Here is a 15,588-nt window from a genome sequence, read left to right as displayed (position 1 = left end):
CATGCGCTGTGTATATTCGGCATTCCGTTCGACGGCGACAGTTTCTCTCTATACGCCCGCCAAGCGCGTCCGGCTACCGAGGGGCGTCCCACTCGGAATTGGAAATGCGAGGATGTCGTTCTCGCGTTGAGCTAGCTAGCTACTCGTGCAGAAGCCAGCCAAGACACACATGCCCCAGGGCGCGTCGGCATTTCGCCGCGCGGTATGTTAAACGTGGCAAGGACCCGCCAGCGGTGCGTATCGCGAAGATACGCCGCGCGCCGCTCTGCGCTGACACCTCCGCTGCTGCCGCTTCTCGCGACATATACGCACACGCGCGCCTTCGAGCCTGCGTCTTGGGCGGTAATTCCTAAGCTACGGGATCACGCGCATAACGGCGGATATGTCTTCCGCAAAGGCGAGAACGTGGCGAATTCGACAAACTCTTCGGCATGCGGGTGAGGGATTCCGGGGTACTTAGTACGCTGACACGGGTGCGCCTTTGAGCGTTCTAAAAATCTTAACTGGACACTGACTAGAAACACTACATCAGTTCAGAGTAATCAGGTATTCTTTCGAAATTCGATCTTCTTAAATGTCACAGTCAGAGGTTAATTATTAGAAGAGAAGACGAGGGCCAAAGTACTTTTTCTTTTTTTTCTTTTTTTAATTTCGCAACGCGAACCCGAGTGCGGCACGTCACTGTGACGTCATTAATTTTAGTTTTTTTTTTCGCGTTTTTCTTCATAGTTTTCTCTTTTTTATATTTGGGCCGTTGCGGTTCAGTTAGTGATATTTTTAAACTTCCCACGTTCAGTCTTCCGCTCATTTAGATTATTATGTAGAGTCCATCTTTACCGATAAAAAGTTGTCTAGACGTGAGCAGACGGCGTCAAATTCCATGACGTCGTCACGGCTATAGCTGATGCGGAAACTTCAAAGCAGCATCGGTCCCTGTTTTTCATTTTTGCGATGATTATATTTTTTTTAGGGGGTGGGGGGGTGGGGGGGGAGGCAAAGCCTTATATGTTTCCCCGTAAGAATTTTTTTTAGGTATTCTAGAATGACAATTTATTAACACCAATTAACATGTTTTTATCTTCACTGTTCCTTTCACTGTTGGCTTGTTCGGGCATTTCCCCGAGGTTGGGTTCTTGACATGGCCTCATCGTGACACCCACCTGTCACACTCTCACGTCCTGCGGTAGTGTTCTTTGTCCTCGTCTGGTGTATGCCGTAAATTTCTTCGAATATTACCCACCAAATGGCTCTAACTCCGGTTCAGATCTTAATACCTTTTTTCACAAGCAGCAGAATAACGCGGGCACCTATTTCGATAAGCGTACGAGGCACGACTCATTGAGCAGACTCTCAAACACGCAACCAGCAAGGTTCTGGAACTAGGGTCCCCAACGCAATAGAAAGCACGATTCTATCGTTTCAGCAACAAAGTGTTTCCTTAATCTTCGTGGTGTTCGCTTATTGTTTAGTTTAAGAGATAGCGTATGACTGCAAACAGCAGCGTTCAAGCGGGAAGGCTGCGCGGAGTGTGGAGACGACTGTGCCTACCCGCGGCCCATTTTTTTTTTTCGAGTCTTTTAAATTACTTGAAGCCAGCATTCTATAGCAAAAAAACTCGCCCAAGTTCTCATACATATATACACATATTGGGTACCCGCGCTAACTTTAGGCAAGCTGTTCAACGCGAAAAAGAAAGGGGGGGGGGGAGGGGACACGGTGCAAGACACGACTTCGGGACCGAAAGTTGTATGTCATGCAGCCTTTTTATTAATAATTATTTTTTGTTTCGGTGAACAACTTGGCTAAAGTTAGCCGGGGCACCCTATATATGACTGTTTCAAGTCGCCTGCCCGAAATGAGACGACAGGCTTGAACGCTGGAGATGTTTGCAAAAAAAAAAAAAAAAAAATGAAATCCAGTCGAGGCCACGTGTGGTCCCCCACTACGGCGTGCGTCACAGATCGTCGTTTTGGCACGTAAAACCCAAGAATACAATTTAATTTTAGTGACACACCGAGCCACAAGTTATCCAGAGTTCAGTACAATTTAAATGAAAAACAAAAAACAAAAAATAAAGAAGAAAGATAATATTTTGTGTAGGATATTTAAACCATTGCGCGATGCTGTCATCACTTTATCTTCGAGAGTTCGCACGTATTCCTATAGTACAGAAATGTTCCATAACTTTTGAAAAAGAAAAGGTTGGTAGTGCTTATATACCCGGATACCCAAAATACACAATTATTTGCACGGGTAGCCATCGTGGTTGCTCAGTGGCTATGGTGTTGGGCTGCTGAGCACGAGGTCACGGGATCGAATCCCGCGGCCACGGAGCGCATTTCGATGGAGGCGAAAACACCCGTGTACTTAGATTTACGTGCACGTTAAAGAACCCCAGGTGGTCAAAATTTCCGTAGTCCTCCACTACGGCGTACCTCACAATCAGAAAGTGGTTTTGGCACGTAAAACCCCATAATTTCTAATTTGCACAGGTTCCCAATGAGACATCGGGACACGCACTATTTTTTAATTGTGCGGGTATGTCCACTACGCATCAGCGAGAACGAGCAGGATAAAAATTACTTATCTTCATAATTAGCAAAAAATAACTACTCACAACATGTATGATGAGGCTGAATCACAATGGACAGGCGGGAATACCGGGTCGATATCTGCAAACATTCTCTGCCGATATATAAGGTCCTTTTTCGTAAAACACAGCGTGAGTTATTCTGCGAGTTACAGCACTGCAAAGATTGCTGGTTTAGATGACACCTCGGTCTAACCGCTGACCTGATAAACACTGTGACGGAAGCGGTTGTCGGCCCAAGCCAGTGCCTCCTAAATAGCAGGCCTGTGCACTCCGATTTGTGACGTCATGCTACTTGGACCGAAATTTCCATTGCCAAGCCCAGCGTGACGAAGACGATGACGCCAAAAACCACCGCGGCTCGATCGGGAGCGTCCCCATTAGATACTATGGCAGTCGGGCAAGGTAGCATGACGTCACGGATCGAAGTGCACGGGCCTTGCGTTATCTAGGAGGCGTTGCCCAAGCGGAGCTCTATACAGGGTGTTTCAGCGAACACTTTCAAACATTTTTTTTTTTTATGATTGCCTGTGGCAGGTAGCACAATTCTAGTCCATGAGCTAGTCTACTCGGAAAGGTGGACACTACTCGCACGTAATAATTGAAATGCATAATCGACTAATTACCAAAAAGTCAAATAATTAGGTTTTTGACTAAATTACCTTACGCGGCACACATTGCAACTTACATATTCTAGCGGGAGAGACTGGAAGGCGTATCCAGTTGAAGAAAAGAATCGTGTGTATGACACCAATTGAAAGTGTTCGCTAAAACACCTGGTATAGCCTACGAGTTTTGCCACAACAGACTGTTAACATACGCCATCATTGGCCTGCGGAAGCAGCTTTGTCCGAAAAAACGTGGTAGGCACGAGGAAAGCTCTATGCGTGACGCCAGCACCTCGCGGTCTTATGAGAATTCAGTGTTCCGCGAACACGAGATCGACTCCTCAACCACTCGCAGCCGTCGCCAATGCTTTTCGTAAACTTTCCAGCTACACATTCTAACAAAATACATTCATTCAATTATGTTCTTCACATTTCGAGGTTGCCTTCTTTCGTAAGATAACGTTCGAAGCATATGCACCATGTTCCCGAGCACTGCAGTCTCACGACGACGGGACACAAGGCCTCGAGTTAGCATATGTGCTTATACCTGCGGCTGGTGCACCAGCAGCACGTAGTTGTGTGTATGCAGCGATGGATGCTTACAAAATAATGGCAGCCTGCACGCACGAAGCTTCTACACCAGAATCACGAAGCTTCTACTCGAGAATCTGTACCAGGGCAGTCGTTCGCTATGGTACCTCAGCCGGGGACAATCAACGGTTCACAGAAATGACATTTACGGCTGGGCAGGTGCCTAGGTGTTTCCAATGCCAGTAAAAGCCTAAAAGCATGCATGGGCATATTAATATATTTCATCTCCTATACTTTGCGCCCGGTGTATACAACGTTTCATATTCTCAAAGCTCCATATTTCGCGATTTCCACAAAATCTGAAGTCTCGTAATACTTCGCAGAGGGCACTAAATCGAGGGATGGAAGGACGGATCGCGATACACGTTCGAAGTGTCTGCGGCAGCCAACTTTTCGACACAATCGTTCGCTAGAATCAAGTTATTCACAGTAGAAAGTACAACGCGGCTATAGGAGTTAATTGCGGTGTAAAATCGAAGGGAGGGGTAGAGAGAAGATGATGGCCTCCGTCCAGGCTCATAGCCTGTTCATTTTTTGTTCTCGCGGGCATCAATGAAGTCTCGCACGGCGTACTAACACAGATACGCCTGCCCCTGTATGGTCACGGCACGTGAGAGAATATAGTACCAGCAGTATCACACTGTTTCGCGCGGTGCGCACTGACGCCTGCCGGCGCGCCCACCGCGATCTCTCACCGGACGAGATCGCACACCCCTCCACGGCTCACACCCCTGCAGGGGAGGGCCCCTAAACGAGGGGGCCTTCTACAGAGGCCCCTCCGCGGGGGCACCATGCCGTGCCAATGTAATGCGCACACGCAGCGGGGCGAGCCCCTGCAGTGGCGTACTCCGTCAAGCCGACAGGTCAGCTAAAGCCGTACGGGTACCGACCGTCAACCTTCCTGGTTGACGAGAACTGTTCGCGTGCCTCGGGAAGGAAACCGAGGCTCGACCGTTGGGTGGTGAGACACATTTATCAGCGCAACGGGGCAATACGACAGAGTGTACTATCGGGAAAGTGATGGGGGCAAAACAAAAGCTGGATATCTAGATAGATATGTCCTGTCCATGGAGCGCTAGTAAGCACGTCCCAAAGCTCCAGCGACCAACTTATACGTTCGTCTTTCAGCATCGGTTACGTGCACTGTGCGCTACCATAATAAGGCCGTCATCCTCCCAGTGAAGCGGCGTCGCGCACCTGGTAGGACCATCGGCGGGCAACGGACAAGCACACCTGCTTCTCCTGGTTCTCCTCCACTATCGCCTTACATTATCGGGTAGCTTTCGTTGCCCAGTGCGGAATAGTTCAGAGTTTTGTCTTGATAGGCGCAGAATGGCTGTCTTCCAAGCTTCCTCCCCTCCTCTCTCCCCACCTCCACCCTTGGGCTTACCGTCATAATACCGTGCACATCCCTACATGCGTGCAAGCAGCGCGGAGAAGCAGAAAGGCGGCGCAGGGACAAGCGGCGCGCGCGCGCGCGTGCAAGTGGAACCTGATGATCGTCGTGCCAGGCATTCCACTGCGCGCGCGCATTCATTAGCCCCCGCCAGACGAGGAAGGCGGAGGAGAGGGGGACGCGAAGATGCCCGCGGACAGACGCGGAAAGCCGCGACAGCGCCGCCGCACGAAGGCTGCCCCCGACGGCGGCGCGCAGGCAGGCCGGCAAGAGGCCAGCCAGCAGCAACCAAGCCTCCGCCGCGATGCCGCTACGCTGGGTGGCGTGGGACGCATGTCGTCGCAGCCGCTCCGTCTTCGAGTCGGAAGATCCCGACAGAGGCCCGATTGCCAGCAACTAAACTTGATGAGATCAGGGCCCGCACCGCATTCACGCGCAGTTTTACAGTGGTACCGTTGTGATAAGTGACACGGAGAGGAGGGCCTGCAATACACATACGTGTGTGTGTGTGTGCGTTCAACTTGCTCAACTCAACTTTCAGTCGTTCTAAACAGCTCGCAGTGTTGAGAGGGCGGTGCATGATCAGAACGAACGCCTGCCAATGTCGATAGCGAACATGTAATCAGGAAACGAATCCGGCCAACGAGACAGTTTTTCCCAACCAAAAGGGCCGTGGATTCGAGCTCAAGCTCGCAAACGAAGGCTAGCAGCTGCGGAGTGTAATGGTACAGCCGTTTTCAAAAGAAACGACGCCTCTTTCAAAAAAAAAAAAAAAAGTTTTGCGAATTCCGCGAGCTTTCGGGCATCCCGACAGCAAGGTAATCGCGACAGTGGGCCCCAGACTCGGCTACGATCCTGCACCGTTGTAGTAGTAGTAATTGGTTGTTTGTTTTAAATCAAATGAAGAAAATGAAAGTAAGAAAACTTCCTGCTGAGCGCGCGCGCTGTAAATGTCTATAAGTTACACCTGCTCACACCTGAACGGCGGCCAGCTGTGGATGTGGTATTGATGGACGAAAGGTAATCTAAAAAGAGAGAGAGAGAGAGAGATATAGAATAAATAAACACAACTACGTCGAGATGGAAAACCCAAGTTCGCTTTTGATGCCACCGCAGTCGTTCCGTTTGCTCCGATAAAAAAGGTTGTGCGGTTTACTAGCAATCAGGCCACTCTTACAGTAACAGGAGAAGCTCGTAACACCTGCAGCGGTACTGCAACATCCCTCTGGGTAGGCCCTTTCATAAGCCAGTGAAATGCGGTTTCAGCGAGCGCCAACACTTTCCTCGCTTGTGCGTGTACGTCACCTTTATCAGGATAGTTCGCGAGGCCCCGCGAGAACGCGGAGAATTTGGCAATTGCGATTTTTCTCGCGTACCACAAGACGACAGCGACGTTGCGCGCTTTCCAAAGCGGTGTCTAGGAATCTCGCGGGATTCCAACGTTATCTAAATTTGATTGCCCCGTCGTCGACGTCCACGAAGAAAGAAAAAAAAAACGCCACAGTGCGCGACTTCGGAGCGGGATTCGGCGGCCGATGAGTATGCGGGCCACGAAGACACACCGAGGCCCCCGAAACGAGAAGTGCGTATCTGCCCGCACCTTGTTTGCGTACAGCGCGGTGGTTTTTACGATCCGCTTGGAACCGGCAGCCGTTATCGCATAAGACGCGAGTTATACGAGGCGTTTATTGACGAACGCAAGAGCCATATAGGTGTGGCTACGTGTAGACGCGGCGCCCCTTTGCGCGGAGAAAATTCACAAGGAGACTACTTCTGCTGTATTCACACAAAAAAAGAAAGTTCCTATGCGCTAAAACTGTTCGCAAGAGAAAGTTCCGAACAGTAGTGATATTAACTGGTCATATTATTTGCAAAGGCAGCCAGCCAGCCATCGCCGAGAACAGAACTTACAAATAAAACGCTTTGTGAATTTGGGTTTTGACCGTGCGTCACAGGGTTCCTTCAACGCAGACCGGACTCACAAAGCAGTTCTTAAGATACAAAACAACGAACTACATCACTGCAGCTGGCCAACGACGAACCGCTGTTACGAACGAAAAGCTTAGTGAATTCAGCTTCGCTCCTTTACGTTCTGCTTGCTAACTATCACGCCGGGACCTGTCTCAACGGTTGCACGCTCGACCAATGAGACAAAAGAAAGAAAGAAAGAAAGAAAGAAAGAAAGAAAGAAAGAAAGAAAGAAAGAAAGAAAGAAAGAAAGAAAGAAAGAAAGAAAGCAATAAAGAAAGAAAGAAAGAAAACGCGCTAAAATACGGTGTCAATAATGCAGGTGTACGCTCTAAATTTTAGTGAACCTTTCGCCACGCTAACGGCAAATCTCACGGTGGAATAAACTGGAGTTGCGAAGGCACACGACAAGCGAGAGCCGCTGCTATACCGTGACTTGCACCAACGTTTCAATATTTGTCGGTGACCTACCTGCATACGCTTCGAGGCCACCTTAATTGAGGCTGCCCAAGTCGTAGGCTGCGGCTCACTGCGCCGAACTGCAGCGGGCCACGAGGCTGAGATATGCGCTACGTCGACGCACGGAGAAGGTGCGAACGTACACCGTTTCCTCACTAAACTTTACTAAACTGTCCAGTGGAAAACGCACTGGAAGCACGCAAGCGGGCGGACATCCTACAGGCGGCGCACTTTATGCGAAAACTTGGCCGAATTGGCTTAAAAGGCAATAAACTTTTTTTTAGTGCACTGAATTATTATTTCACCGAATAGAGAGAACGGAGACAGCCCCACCACCTCTTCGTATGGGATCAGAGTTCGGTGCCTTCGATCTTCCCACAGCCACAGCCACCTACGTGTGCGTGTGTATGTATATATATATATATATATATATATATATATATATATATATATATATATATATATATAGAGAGAGAGAGAGAGAGAGAGAGAGAGAGAGCCAAATGCCGTCTACAAGTCACGTATAACATACGAGTATGGCAATGTTGCTCTGTGTCCCATCTCTTTCAGATGAACCCCGGGAGCAGCAGCGTATGACATCCGCACGGCTGTGTGCGCGGCCACTTCAGGCGAGCGTTTTTGTCTCCCTCCGTTGCAAACTGTTTCAAATAAAGTTTATTCCCTCCCTTCCCTCTCTCTATGACTACGGTATATCCACCGCGGTATAGCTCGCGTTGTCAAAAAAAAATAAAAGAATAACCATAGTAAGAAATATTAGGTGTTCCATCATTTCTCTTGGCAAAAACAATAAGTTAGTTCTGAGAAACTATTAAAACATATAAACTTTGCCTTAGGGAAAGAAAGAAAAGCGAAGAAAAACACTCGCACTCTCTCTCCGCGGTGGCAAAACTGGAATCGCCAGTATGCCACTGGCGATTCCAGTTTTGCCACCGTGGAGAGAGAGTGAGATCCTGGTGCCAAGCGCGCAGACCCCTCAAACTGACGTTTGGGTCAGCTGGCACGCCAAAAACAACCGGCTTCGGGTCGAGAAGCAGGAAAAACACTTTAACCCGAACGAAGGACGAATATAAGAAAAAAAGAAAAGTAAGAGCACAGAATCTCTGCGCGAGCTTCTGGCGCCGTTTCCTCGTTGCGCTGGTACCGTGAGTCCCGTCCGCCGATTTCCTTTTCGTTACTTTAAATAACGGGAACGGGGACCCAAAAACGTCGTCGCATTCTTCAGAGAGAAGAGACCGTTCATCACGGGCAGCAGACGGCGCAACTGTTTCTGAATGACGTCCGAAGCCAGGCGTATAACGACCGCCCCTAACCTCCTCCTCCCCCTTCCTTCCCGCCAGCGTTTGCTGCGCAGACACCAACCGCAGCTGTGACGCTTCCAGCGAAGAGCCGCAGGACGCGTCGATCATGCTCAAAAGCGCGAACGCCCGAAACTTCGACGGAACTGTAAACGAAGGTGTCACGCGTGGACTTCGAAAGTATATGGAGCGAAGGGGCATCTTTGCGTATGCAGAAGTGGCCCTGCAACGCACATTATACACTCGAGCAGCGCAGCTATGCTTGCATGACTTCGTCTGAACTTCGTACCTCACGCTTCGAACGTTCTTGTGGCCTCTCATATCAAATACATTCAAGAAACGTTTCGAGGCAAGCCCATAACTCAACTGATGAGCCTCCATGGGACAAGAGGAGCTGCAACGCTCGCGCTGAGGACACACCTCTTCATGGATGCATATAAGCGCTTAGTTAAAAAAAATGATTTGGCAAGCAACACATTGTCTTTGGAACACAGCGACCTTACAGCGACATTGGTGCTGCCGATTTCACACTGCTTCAGGAACTTGTATGTGTAAACTCGATTTGAAGCAAGTACCCTCTCGCATCCTTTCACTATCAGGACACTTCCAACGGTATAGAGGACAACGCCAACTTTTAGGTGGTGTATAGGGGCAGGGACCGACAAATGCAACTCGTTCACGGATAGAAATCCACTTCCGTAAAACTTAATTGGCGCAACATTGGTACATTCGTAAAATGCACCCTAACATTACAGCTTATGGGAAATTCTGGAGAGTTGGCAGATATGCAATGAAGACGACAATCTCTGGCCGCACCAAACATTGACGGCAGCGTCACCACATTTGCATGACGTCAGGTTTTGAAGCCATTCTATGTTTCAATCAATGGCCGCACTGAGTTGTATTAATAGGAAAATTCCTCATCAATGACATGCACTTTGCTTAATTAGGGCTATCTCGCAACTTATATTGTACTGCAATCGGACCTGGTCGTGAACAATACACCGCCTCTTCACATAACGAGCTGGGGCGATACAGCGGTCACGGCGTTCTGTACGAGGTTGCAGGTTCGATCCCCTACTGTGGCAGCCTCAAAAAGCACCAGACCCTCGACGCTCCGGCGCACATTAAAAACCGCAGATGCTCAAAACACATTCCAGAGCTCTGAACAATGGCGTCGTTCATGCAGTAAGTGTCAGTTCAGCGAAGTTAATTTACAAATAATCGACCAATCAAGTTCAGCGTTACCAACCCAACAATGCAGCATTTCTCTGCCGTCTACATGCGACGCGTCTTTCACTAATAGCTGCCACAGAAAAGCAGCAAGGTGTCGCATGCATTGACGCGTACGCTATCAATGACCTTTGTGTACATACGCCTCAAGATACGTTCTGTGACCCCGTAACTAAACGCAGCCACACTCTGCTACCAGAAGCGGCGACCGCAACGAAATGTTTCACGGTCTTCCCCCCCCCCCCCCCCCCCCCGCAAATCGGCGTGGCAACCCAGATATCTTCCGTGTCGCGCCAAAAGAGAGAAGCGCACGCGGCGAAAGCAACGAAGCAAACATGCGTAACGGGTCATATACCGGAAGACGGATCGGTCACAGGAAAGTGATTTCGGCAAGCGCCGTAGTCGTCTTGGCAGTGCTATAGGTGGAAAACAAAAGACGCGAGAGGATGGCTGCCGGCTCCCCGCCGAGAAGCGATCCCCTCCGAGCAAGCAACCCAACGCAGGACACACGCCGAGATTGCGTGAGGGGGCGGGCGGGCTAGCGCGCCCGCGATCCGCGATGGGAAGGGGGTGGTCGCCTCAGCTTCGGCGGCGACGATCAGGGCCGAGGAAGCGAAGGACAGGCAGCGCCGCAGCCGAGGCGATTGGATTCGCGGTGATTGAGAGCGCCCCTTCCGAGTTACGCCCGTCCCTTCTTTGGAGCCACGCAGCAGCAAGCAGCAGCAAGCAGCAGCCTCGGGAGCAGTCATCCTCGCTTCCTGCGTCCCAGCGAAACCCTTCCCTTTCGGTCTCCGCGTGAGCCGCCGATTCGACTCGCTGCGCGAGACTCGGACCGACAGTGTTTCGCAATCCTCCTCGACGGGAAGCTGGCACTTGTTTCGGACGGCCAGAGCTGTCGTCTGAAGCGCCGAAGAGCACACGGGTGAGGGGCTCCCGTTATGGAAGGGAACAGCTAATCAAGCACTTGGGCAACGATTAATGCGCAATCTAGATAGGACAGAGGGTTCACAGGAAGATAGAAACTTTTGAAATGTTAAGACAGTGGTCGGAATAAGAGATGCCTCAGGCTGAAGCCAACGCTTAGACAAAGGGACTCGTCAGGGCAACTGATCGTTTTCTTGTTTTCACGTGGGTTTAATGAGCCCTTAGTGTGCTGTGCTAAGGGCTCCGACCCTTGTAGAAAGGTTCACACTTAAACGAATTATTATTCCGACTAAAATAGCACCTACATTGCTCCCTATTCAACCATGACGACTGACACATGCAAATGAAGCGCTAAGCACACATAAATTTGCGAGAGATTAGCGCACGTACTCTCATTTCAGAACCCATGAGCAATTGCGAAAGTTCTCCTTAGGTTAAATACGACGTCAATCACTGCTGCAGCTCTGATTAACGTGGGAAGGGGGTTACACGTAGATACCAAGCAAGCCCCTAATGCTGAGCTCCCCGCATTTCGTCGCTACTGCAAACACCGTCCGATAATGACGTACGCACCTCGGGACCGTAAGCATTTGTTTTACACTCGCGTCGTGACCCACGCAGATGCACGCTTTCAGTAATGAGCCCTCGATGAGGCCCTTCGTGACAGCGTGCTTCGCACAAACGCGTGCGCTGTTAACCCTTGCCTTTCGTTCCGCGCAAAATCAACGCGCCCAGCTGCTTTCCATAAACACACGCACGCCAGGTACGAGACATCCAGCGATAAGTGCTGAACGAACATTTAAAGGTCCACTGCTCGACGGGCGTTGATGCTATCTAATCAGAGCCTTATCTGGCAACGGCAAATGAGCATGAGCTAGCCGTGAGGCAAAACAATGTGATCAAAAAAGAATAATAAAAAGGACGGACGCGTGCCAAGTCTCGACTTGAGTGCGCCCATGTACACTTCCCAGCATCTATTTTGGAAGGCGTCCACCATTCGTCATTTGACGTCACATATACCCGCATGAGCGCCACTTTCCTCGCTGACATCACCCTACATTGTCTTTCAAAACGTCCACGGACGGTGACTTTAGTGGTGCCAAATATGATAGCTTCACCACCGAACAGTTACTTCAATAGTAAACGCAAGTACACTATGGTTACGACGAGGAATCGTTGTACGTTGCTCACGAAGAGGCAGGCGCAGGGGACTCACGCGTGTAGCACATCAACGATAGAATTAAGCGAGCACATGATGTCCCTGTTGCCTCACCGGATTACGGACATGGCGTACAAAGGCGCATATAGAATGCGCGCCCGCCTGTATCTTTCCCTTTCTTTTTTTTTTCTTTTTTTACATACCAAGTGCAAGGTCACGCACTCAGTGTAGCCGTAGACCGTAAGCGCAGCTTCCCTACCTGCATATCCCATACGCGTAGCTCAGGCTGCCGAGTGCATAAGTCAGAGAGCCAGAGCAAACAAGGAAAGAAAGAAAGAAAGAAAGAAAGAAAGAAAGAAAGAAAGAAAGAAAGGAATTGAATGCGCACGTGAGGATAGCCCGTAGCACCGAGGTTTCAGCCCTAAAAAAAGACAAGCGCAATAGACATTCCAGCTATAAAGCACGTCAAAGCGGCCCAGCACACACACCGAAAGCAAACAGAGACGTCCGCTTGTCTGCCGGATTCCATCCAGCTCGTACACTGCAGCTGGCACGTATCCTGCGGCATTACTGTATAGCGCATAGAAAAGTGATCCCTATTACCCACGGCACCGGCAAATACTGTTCGCGTCGATATACAGCTGTCTTGATTCGGCAGGCTTCGCTAGAGTCGCACTGCCATCTGAACCAAAAGCACCATCCTTTTCCTTCTTCTTCTCTTTGTTTATCTCCTTGGCGCTTCTTGCATCCAAGTTATGCAACTTAATTTAGAAGCGGAAAAGATGAGAATTAATCACCCGCCATGAGACAAACACGCGCCACATCAGGAAAGACGAGTAGTCGAGCAAGGTCAAGGACGAATGACATTTCATGCTTTCGAGAGCTTCTCTGACTTGAACAGACGAAACAAGAACATGCATGACTGACCCTGAACCTTGGGTAACGTGCGAAGGCGCATCAAGCACGAGGATCAGCTACCGTCACAGGCTATTACAGGCGGGCGAACACGTTGTCACACTTCTTTAGTCAAAAAGAAAAGAAAGAGGAAAGGAACGGAGAGGGGGAGTTAAATTTTTTTCTCCCAGGCCTTCCAGACAGACGATTCTTCAAAGAGACTTCGTCGCCGTCCGGCGACACCTAGCACTCGGGGAGGCTAATTTAGGAATACATCGGTTTATTAGGACAACATAGGATACATCGACTAGCGACAGCCGATTATCGGCTCGCTCGCTTCCCCCATCTCCTGTCTACACACTCATTCAACTATCCTTGCGGATTGGAGTGGTATACCATTATTTCGCTCACATTCTACCAACCACTCCCTTTCAAAGTATACGGGGCCACCAACAACCCACACTGTGACCCCGCTTGTTTTTTTTTTTTTTTTTTTAAGTCCGGTTCTATGGTAGACATAGACCAGCTTCACTTAAAGACCAACCGCACACGGCCGTCCTTGTTCGAAGTTCACGCACCTCGGTGCAGCTGGCACGGAGCAACGGCATGCCCGGCGAACACACAAATCACCCAGCGAGCCACTAACCCCGGACAACCTGCAAAATCGTACTCTCGCGCGACGTTGCCGCCAGTTCTCCCGTTACATATATAGTACGAAATGCTCGAAGGCGTAAACTGTGTATGTCCTACACCGCAATGGGAAATGCCGCCACCCCCGGCAGTGCCTGTGTTTACGTTAGCCCACGAAAACGCGCCTACATGCATCGCTGAGCGACAATGCGCGCGGTGAGGCGGCTGCTTGGCCTCTCGTTACATACACGCTTGTTCGTAGTAAAGTTCTTTAAAACTGATGGTAGCGCTAAAAAGGACGGACACACGATGAAAAGACGACACGACGACGTCCTTTTTAGCGCTACCATCAGATTTAAAGAATGCATCACCAACTAGCCCAGCACTAAGTTTTATCGTAGTAAAGTGTCCACGTATCTCGGGCACCGCAGTGAAAGTGTGCCATCCGCAGCGGCGGTCGGTGTCTCGAAGAGCAGCACTGTTCTATAAGAACACAAACGGCGGTCGGCTGAGAAAGAATAAACAAAACAACCTTCGCGAGTGTCATGCCCGTGGCTCCCGGTTTCTATAACGTGGCTGCGTTCGATGCATGCGAGGCGGAGTGTATCAGCGAGCTTAAACGGGGCCAATACCTTAGCTGCATTAGACGCTGTGAACGGTCATTTCTCCTCATCCTCCACAACTTTTGAGATGACACCTTACAGAAAGCTAGGGTAGGTTAATTAAATGTCACATGATTAAGATAAAATAATTATTTGTGCATAATTAAGCTGAAATATTTGTTTGCGCAATATATATATATATATATATATATATATATATATATATATATATATATATATATATATGAGTAGCCTGAACGAAGCCTTTCGAGATACACTGTGCGCCGTTCGCGTAAAATTCTCTCCCTTATTCTGCAATTCTAGGCGATCTTTGATTGCGAGAAGCGGTAGTATGCCCGTTCATGCTTCATCTCTCTCGCCCGATCCGTTTCCAGGTCATTCGCGAGGAAGTTACCGCAAGTTTCACCGGTACACTATAGCACTGCTTCGCCATTCGGACGGCGACAGCACAGCCGCGTATACTAGACCACGCATGGAAAAACCTGATGTTGGATTAGTTGCAGCGATAATGAGAGAAACCGCGAAGGAACGGACGATCAGAATAAGTGTATATAAAAGTAATATCGGCGGAGTAAATAAAAAATAAAGAACGCAAGAAAGTAAGGACCAATGTCCGTGTGCCTAACAGGAAAGCGTTTTCCATCGAGCTATAGCTAGTAAGCTGTCCTAAACACCCACTGCCTCTTTCTTCCTCCCCTTGCCCATCCCTTCTCCTCGTTACTGGCCGCTGTAAAAGTGAACATTTCAAGGTCACATTATCACGATGCGGTCAGCAGACTTTTGCTTCTTCCTATTCCTTTCTAATTCCTTTAATTAAAGAACTGCTCTCAACAGATTCAGTAAGATGAATATTTTTTTATTCGAAATTTTTTTTCTGCGAGACAAACGTGTGGAGCATGTTATATGTAAATATTGTTATGTTCAACGAAGTTCAGCAGAAATTCATGGTGCTGACCATAGCTCCGCAGATGGTAGTCAGGTGGGCGGCTTGGGTGTGGTCCCACTTTGACGGGTAGCACCTCTGGCATTCTTTTTTTTTTTTTTTGAGGGGGGGGGGGTGAATTACATATAGCGGAGTTCGTAGGACAAGGCGGTTCGTAAGAACCAGCACCGGCCGATAATAATAACGGACGCATATTATTAGCGAGGACAGCCGGCGAATTGCAGAGCCCCAACGAACAAAATAACGAAACAAGG

The 15,588-nt window shown here is 49.3% G+C and overlaps 1 protein-coding gene across 3 annotated transcripts in view; it reads right to left on the bottom strand.

The window, feature by feature from the left end:
- The window catches only part of LOC135909254 (uncharacterized), an 87,796-nt gene that overhangs the window by 56,528 nt on the left and 15,680 nt on the right, over positions 1–15,588 (bottom strand). The window contains exon 1 of one of the 3 annotated variants that reach the window (XM_065441156.1): positions 2,618–2,641. The exons of the other annotated variants lie outside the window; for them this stretch is intronic. The gene's annotated coding sequence lies outside the window, so the exon portion shown is untranslated. Of the gene's footprint in view, positions 1–2,617; positions 2,642–15,588 lie in introns of those variants that run through there. 3 annotated transcript variants of the gene reach the window in all.

This window comes from Dermacentor albipictus, chromosome 5 (genome assembly GCF_038994185.2).
Source record: "Dermacentor albipictus isolate Rhodes 1998 colony chromosome 5, USDA_Dalb.pri_finalv2, whole genome shotgun sequence".
In the NCBI taxonomy this organism is placed as follows: domain Eukaryota; kingdom Metazoa; phylum Arthropoda; class Arachnida; order Ixodida; family Ixodidae; genus Dermacentor; species Dermacentor albipictus.
Note: the sequence above shows the minus strand (reverse complement) of the source record. Positions and strands in the feature narration are given on the sequence as shown.